We start from the raw sequence: 7,500 nt of genomic DNA, 5'->3' as shown, positions 1-7,500 counted from the left end.
CCGCCTCACCTGAACACCGGCGGCGGACCGCCGGCCCGCGAGGGGCCCTCCCAAAGGGGTGCCACGTGGCGTGGCGAGCGATGCGCAGCAGCGGCGCCCGGGGCACGGCCCGGAGCCAGGGCCCGGGGGCTTCGGGCCAGGCGTGACAACCGGACTCGGACCGGGAGCTCACACCGCAAAGTGTCCGCCATCCCCCTCTCGGCAGCGGGGCACACGACTCGTCTTTGACCCGCGGGTGCAGCAGCACGGTTCTTTTGCCCCGGAGGTTCCTCCGACCGACCTTCTGGAACCGAAGATGGGCATTTAGGGTCCTGAAAAACGTGTCCCCGAAAATCTCCGCGAACCTTTCTTGGCAATATTGTAGATGTGGCACCCGGCCCAGCCACCGGGGCAAACCACCAAAAGTGTCCGCCCTCCTGGATCGAAGGGTCGGACAAAGCCCATTTCAAAAACCTCATACGGACTTCCAGGCCTCTCCGGCGGGCCCAGGTCAACCGCTCGCCCCCCAGCAGCGACATTTTTTTCTAAGTCCCACGCCGGACACCAGGTCAACACGGCTCTCTGGCAGGAGAAGCCCGCCGCTCCCGAGGAAGCGCCCCCGGCTTGCCCTGAACGCCGTAAGGGAGGGCGGCAGGTCACCGGGGCGAAACCGGAGCGGTGGCCGGTCTCCTGGAACTCTCCCCCGGCCTGGCCCGCCGGGCCGCTCCCGGCCGGAGCTCCCACGTTAACCGCTCCCAACGCAACCGAGCAGAAGTTTTCCAAGTCCCACGGCGGACACCAGGTCCTCCCGGTTCCCCGTCAGGAGAGCCCCGCCACTCCTGGGGAAGCAAGCACCGCTGCCTGCCCGACCTCCGAGCCCATCACCGGGGGGGGGGGCGGGAGCCGGAATCGCGGGCCAGAGCCTGGAACTCTCGCACGGCCAGGCCCGCCGGATCGGGGCACGCTGCCTCCACGCTCGGTTGACAAGGCAGCGCGGCACGGTTCTTTTGCCCCGGAGGTTCCTCTGACCGACTTTCTGGAACCGAACATGGGCATTTAGGGTCCTGAAAACCGAGTCCCCCAAAATCTCCGCGAACCTTTCTTGGCAATATTGTAGATGCGGCACCCGGCCCAGCCACCGGGGCCAACCGCCGAAAGTGTCCGCCCTCCTGGAGCGAAGGCCCGGGCAAGGCCCGTTTGAAAAACCTCATACGGACTTCCGGAGCGCGAGCCCGGGCGCCAGGTCGACCCAGGGCCGACCTCCCGGGCCCCAGAGAGGCACGTCTCCGCCGCGGAAGCCGCCTGATGCCCGCGCCGAAGGCCCCCGGGCCCGCCCGGCCTCCGCGCAGGGCACCGGGGAGAAGTAGGAATCGTGGCCGGGCTCCTGGAACTCCTGCCCGGCCTGCCCCGCGGAAGCATGCCGGGTTCTCCCGCCGCGCCGTGCAGGTTCTTCCGCCCCTCGCCGGGGTAGCCGGGCTCCAACCGCTGGGCCCCGCAGCGTGGAAGGGCCCCTGCGAGTCGCCCCCCGGCCTGCACGCCCGCCGTGCAGTCGACCGGGTCGAAGCCGGAATCGCGGCCGGGTTCCTGGAACTCTCGCCCGGCCTGCCCGCCCGGCCCGCCCCCCGGGCCGGGGCTCCAGTCGACTTGGAGCCAAACTCGGTTTTGACCCCCTCCTGCAGCACGGTCCGGCCCCGGAGGTTCCTCCGTCCGACCTCCTGGAACCCAAGATGGGCATCTAGGGTCCCGAAATCCGTGTCCCCGAAAATCTCCGCGAACCTTTCCTGGCAATATTGTAGATGCGGCACCCGGCCCAGCCACCGGGGGCAACCGCCGAAAGTGTCCGCCCTCCTGGAGCGAAGGCCCGGGCAAGGCCCGTTTCAAAAACCTCATACGGACTTCCGGAGCGCGAGCCCCGGCGCCAGGTCGACCCAGGGCCGACCTCCCGGGCCCCAGAGAGGCTCGTCTCCGCCGCGGAAGCCGCCCGCCGCCCGCGGCGAAGGCCCCCGGGCCCGCCCGGCCTCCGGGCAGGGCACCGGGGAGAAGTAGGAATCGTGGCCGGGCTCCTGGAACTCCTGCCCGGCCTGCCCCGCGGAAGCATGCCGGGTTCTCCCGCCGCGCCGTGCAGGTTCTTCCGCCCCTCGCCGGGGTAGCCGGGCTCCAACCGCTGGGCCCCGCAGCGTGGAAGGGGCCCTGCGAGTCGCCGCCGGCCTGCACGCCCGCCGTGCAGTCGACCGGGTCGAAGCCGGAATCGCGGCCGGGTTCCTGGAACTCTCGCCCGGCCTGCCCGCCCGGCCCGCCCCCCGGGCCGGGGCGCCAGTCGACATGGAGCCAAACTCGGTTTTGACCCCCTCCTGCAGCACGGTCCGGCCCCGGAGGTTCCTCCGTCCGACCTCCTGGAACCCAAGATGGGCATCCAGGGTCCCGAAATCCGTGTCCCCGAAAATCTCCGCGAACCTTTCCTGGCAATATTGTAGATGCGGCACCCGGCCCAGCCACCGGGGGCAACCGCCGAAAGTGTCCGCCCTCCTGGAGCGAAGGCCCGGGCAAGGCCCGTTTCAAAAACCTCATACGGACTTCCGGAGCCCGAGCCCCGGCGCCAGGTCGACCCAGGGCCGACCTCCCGGGCCCCAGAGAGGCTCGTCTCCGCCGCGGAAGCCGCCCGCCGCCCGCGCCGAAGGCCCCCGGGCCCGCCCGGCCTCCGGGCAGGGCACCGGGGAGAAGTAGGAATCGTGGCCGGGCTCCTGGAACTCCTGCCCGGCCTGCCCCGCGGAAGCATGCCGGGTTCTCCCGCCGCGCCGTGCAGGTTCTTCCGCCCCTCGCCGGGGTAGCCGGGCTCCAACCGCTGGGCCCCGCAGCGTGGAAGGGCCCCTGCGAGTCGCCCCCCGGCCTGCACGCCCGCCGTGCAGTCGACCGGGTCGAAGCCGGAATCGCGGCCGGGTTCCTGGAACTCTCGCCCGGCCTGCCCGCCCGGCCCGCCCCCCGGGCCGGGGCTCCAGTCGACATGGAGCCAAACTCGGTTTTGACCCCCTCCTGCAGCACGGTCCGGCCCCGGAGGTTCCTCCGTCCGACCTCCTGGAACCCAAGATGGGCATCTAGGGTCCCGAAATCCGTGTCCCCGAAAATCTCCGCGAACCTTTCCTGGCAATATTGTAGATGCGGCACCCGGCCCAGCCACCGGGGGCAACCGCCGAAAGTGTCCGCCCTCCTGGAGCGAAGGCCCGGGCAAGGCCCGTTTCAAAAACCTCATACGGACTTCCGGAGCCCGAGCCCCGGCGCCAGGTCGACCCAGGGCCGACCTCCCGGGCCCCAGAGAGGCTCGTCTCCGCCGCGGAAGCCGCCCGCCGCCCGCGCCGAAGGCCCCCGGGCCCGCCCGGCCTCCGGGCAGGGCACCGGGGAGAAGTAGGAATCGTGGCCGGGCTCCTGGAACTCCTGCCCGGCCTGCCACGCGGAAGCATGCCGGGTTCTCCCGCCGCGCCGTGCAGGTTCTTCCGCCCCTCGCCGGGGTAGCCGGGCTCCAACCGCTGGGCCCCGCAGCCTGGAAGGGCCCCTGCGAGTCGCCCCCCGGCCTGCACGCCCGCCGTGCAGTCGACCGGGTCGAAGCCGGAATCGCGGCCGGGTTCCTGGAACTCTCGCCCGGCCTGCCCGCCCGGCCCGCCCCCCGGGCCGGAGCTCCAGTCGACTTGGAGCCAAACTCGGTTTTGACCCCCTCCTGCAGCACGGTCCGGCCCCGGAGGTTCCTCCCTCCGACCTCCTGGAACCCAAGATGGGCATCTAGGGTCCCGAAATCCGTGTCCCCGAAAATCTCCGCGAACCTTTCCTGGCAATATTGTAGATGCGGCACCCGGCCCAGCCGCCGGGGGCAACCGCCGAAAGTGTCCGCCCTCCTGGAACGAAGGCCCGGGCAAGGCCCGTTTGAAAAACCTCATACGGACTTCCGGAGCCCGAGCCCCGGCGCCAGGTCGACCCAGGGCCGACCTCCCGGGCCCCAGAGAGGCTCGTCTCCGCCGCGGAAGCCGCCCGCCGCCCGCGGCGAAGGCCCCCGGGCCCGCCCGGCCTCCGGGCAGGGCACCGGGGAGAAGTAGGAATCGTGGACGGGCTCCTGGAACTCCTGCCCGGCCTGCCACGCGGAAGCATGCCGGGTTCTCCGGCCGCGCCGTGCAGGTTCTTCCGCCCCTCGCCGGGGTAGCCGGGCTCCAACCGCTGGGCCCCGCTGCCTGGAAGGGGCCCTGCGAGTCGCCGCCGGCCTGCACGCCCGCCGTGCAGTCGACCGGGTCGAAGCCGGAATCGCGGCCGGGTTCCTGGAACTCTCGCCCGGCCTGCCCGCCCGGCCCGCCCCCCGGGCCGGAGCGCCAGTCGACATGGAGCCAAACTCGGTTTTGACCCCCTCCTGCAGCACGGTCCGGCCCCGCAGGTTCGCCCGTCCGACCTCCTGGAACCCAAGATGGGCATCTAGGGTCCCGAAATCCGTGTCCCCGAAAATCTCCGCGAACCTTTCCTGGCAATATTGTAGATGCGGCACCCGGCCCAGCCACCGGGGGCAACCGCCGAAAGTGTCCGCCCTCCTGGAGCGAAGGCCCGGGCAAGGCCCGTTTGAAAAACCTCATACGGACTTCCGGAGCGCGAGCCCGGGCGCCAGGTCGACCCAGGGCCAACCTCCCGGGCCCCAGAGAGGCACGTCTCCGCCGCGGAAGCCGCCTGATGCCCGCGCCGAAGGCCCCCGGGCCCGCCCGGCCTCCGGGCAGGGCACCGGGGAGAAGTAGGAATCGTGGCCGGGCTCCTGGAACTCCTGCCCGGCCTGCCCCGCGGAAGCATGCCGGGTTCTCCCGCCGCGCCGTGCAGGTTCTTCCGCCCCTTCGCCGGGGTAGCCGGGCTCCAACCGCTGGGCCCCGCAGCCTGGAAGGGCCCCTGCGAGTCGCCCCCCGGCCTGCACGCCCGCCGTGCAGTCGACCGGGTCGAAGCCGGAATCGCGGCCGGGTTCCTGGAACTCTCGCCCGGCCTGCCCGCCCGGCCCGCCCCCCGGGCCGGAGCTCCAGTCGACATGGAGCCAAACTCGGTTTTGACCCCCTCCTGCAGCACGGTCCGGCCCCGGAGGTTCCTCCGTCCGACCTCCTGGAACCCAAGATGGGCATCTAGGGTCCCGAAATCCGTGTCCCCGAAAATCTCCGCGAACCTTTCCTGGCAATATTGTAGATGCGGCACCCGGCCCAGCCGCCGGGGGCAACCGCCGAAAGTGTCCGCCCTCCTGGAGCGAAGGCCCGGGCAAGGCCCGTTTGAAAAACCTCATACGGACTTCCAGGGCCGGAGCCCCGGCGCCAGGTCGACCGCGGGCCTCCCTCCCGGGGCCCAGCACGGCTCGTCTCCCCCGCGGGAGCAGCCCGCTGCCCGCGCCGAAGGCCCCCGGACCCGCCCGGCCTCCGGGCAGGGCACCGGGGAGAAGTAGGAATCGCGGCCGGGCTCCTGGAACTCTCGCCCGGCCAAGCCGCTCGGCCCGCCCCTGGGCCGGAGCTCCAGTCGACATGGAGCCAAACTCGCGGTTGAACCTCTCCTGCAGCACGGTCCGGCCCCGGAGGTTCCTCCGTCCGACCTCCTGGAACCCAAGATGGGCATCTAGGGTCCCGAAAACCGTGTCCCCGAAAATCTCCGCGGACCTTTCCTGGCAATATTGTAGATGTGGCACCCGGCCCAGCCGCCGGGAGCAACCGCCGAAAGTGTCCGGCCTCCTGGAGCGAAGGCCCGGGCACGGCCCGTTTGAAAATCCTCATACGGACTTCCAGGGCCGGAGCTCGGGAGCCAGGTCGACCCCGGGCCTCCCTCCCGGGCGTTAGGGCGGCTCGTCTCCCCCGCGGGAGCAGCCCGCTGCCCGCGCCGAAGGCCCCCGGACCCGCCCGGCCTCCGGGCAGGGCACCGGGGAGAAGTAGGAATCGCGGCCGGGCTCCTGGAACTCTCGCCCGGCCAGGCCGCCCGGCCCGCCCCCCGGGCCGGAGCTCCAGTCGACATGGAGCCAAACTCGGGGTTGAACCTCTCCTGCAGCACGGTCCGGCCCCGGAGGTTCCTCCGTCCGGCCTCCTGGAACCCAAGATGGGCATCTAGGGTCCCGAAACCCGTGTCCTCGAAAATCTCCGCGAACCTTTCCTGGCAATATTGTAGATGCGGCACCCGGCCCAGCCGCCGGGGGCAACCGCCGAAAGTGTCCGCCCTCCTGGAGCGAAGACCCGGGCAAGGCCCGTTTGAAAAACCTCATACGGACTTCCGGAGCCCGAGCCCCGGCGGCAGGTCGACCCAGGGCCCACCTCCCGGGCCCCAGAGAGGCTCGTCTCCGCCGCGGAAGCCGCCTGCCGCCCGCGCCGAAGGCCCCCGGGCCCGCCCGGCCTCCGGGCAGGGCACCGGGGAGAAGCCGGAATCGCGGCCGGGCTCCTGGAACTCTCGCCGGGCAGGCCGCCCGGCCCGCCCCGGGGCCGGAGCTCCAGTCGACATGGAGCCAAACTCGGTTTTGACCCCCTCCTTCGGAACGGTCCGGCCCCGGAGGTTCCTCCGTCCGAGCTCCTGGAACCCAAGATGGGCATCTAGGGTCCCGAAACCCGTGTCCTCGAAAATCTCCGCGAACCTTTCCTGGCAATATTGTAGATGCGGCACCCGGCCCAGCCGCCGGGGGCAACCGCCGAAAGTGTCCGCCCTCCTGGAGCGAAGGCCCGGGCAAGGCCCGTTTGAAAAACCTCATACGGACTTCCGGAGCCCGAGCCCCGGCGCCAGGTCGACCCAGGGCCAACCTCCCGGGCCCCAGAGAGGCTCGTCTCCCCCGCGGGAGCAGCCCGCCGCCCGCGCCGAAGGCCCCCGGACCTGCCCGGCCTCCGGGCAGGGCACCGGGGAGAAGCCGGAATCGCGGCCGGGCTCCTGGAACTCTCGCCCGGCCCGCCCCTGGGCCGGAGCTCCAGTCGACATGGAGCCAAACCCGGGGTTGAGCCCCTCCTGCAGCACGGTCCGGTCCCGGAGGTACCCCTGCCCGACCTCCTGGAACCCAAGATGGGCAACTAGGGTCCCGAAAACCGTGTCCCCGAAAATCTCCGCGGACCTTTCCTGGCAATATTGTAGATGCGGCACCCGGCCCAGCCACCGGGGGCAACCGCCGAAAGTGTCCGCCCTCCTGGAGCGAAGGCCCGGGCACGGGCCGTTTGAAAAACCTCATCGGGACTTCCAGGGCCGGAGCCCCGGCGCCAGGTCGACCCCGGGCCTCCCTCCCGGGGCCCAGCACGGCTCGTCTCCCCCGCGGGAGCAGCCCGCCGCCCGCGCCGAAGGCCCCCGGACCTGCCCGGCCTCCGGGCAGGGCACCGGGGAGAAGTCGGAATCGCGGCCGGGCTCCTGGAACTCCCGCCCGGCCTGCCCCGCGGAGTCCTGCCCGGGCTCCCGCCGCCTTGGCCCGGGACGACCACCCCTCGGCGGGGTGCCTGGGCTCCGACCCCGGAGGCCCGGGTCCCTGCCGGGGCCCTTGGACCCGCCCCCGGGCTGCCCTTCCACGGAGCCCTT

This window comes from Alligator mississippiensis, unplaced genomic scaffold (genome assembly GCF_030867095.1).
Source record: "Alligator mississippiensis isolate rAllMis1 unplaced genomic scaffold, rAllMis1 scaffold_20, whole genome shotgun sequence".
NCBI classification, from domain to species: Eukaryota; Metazoa; Chordata; order Crocodylia; family Alligatoridae; genus Alligator; species Alligator mississippiensis.
This window is presented reverse-complemented; position numbering follows the sequence as displayed.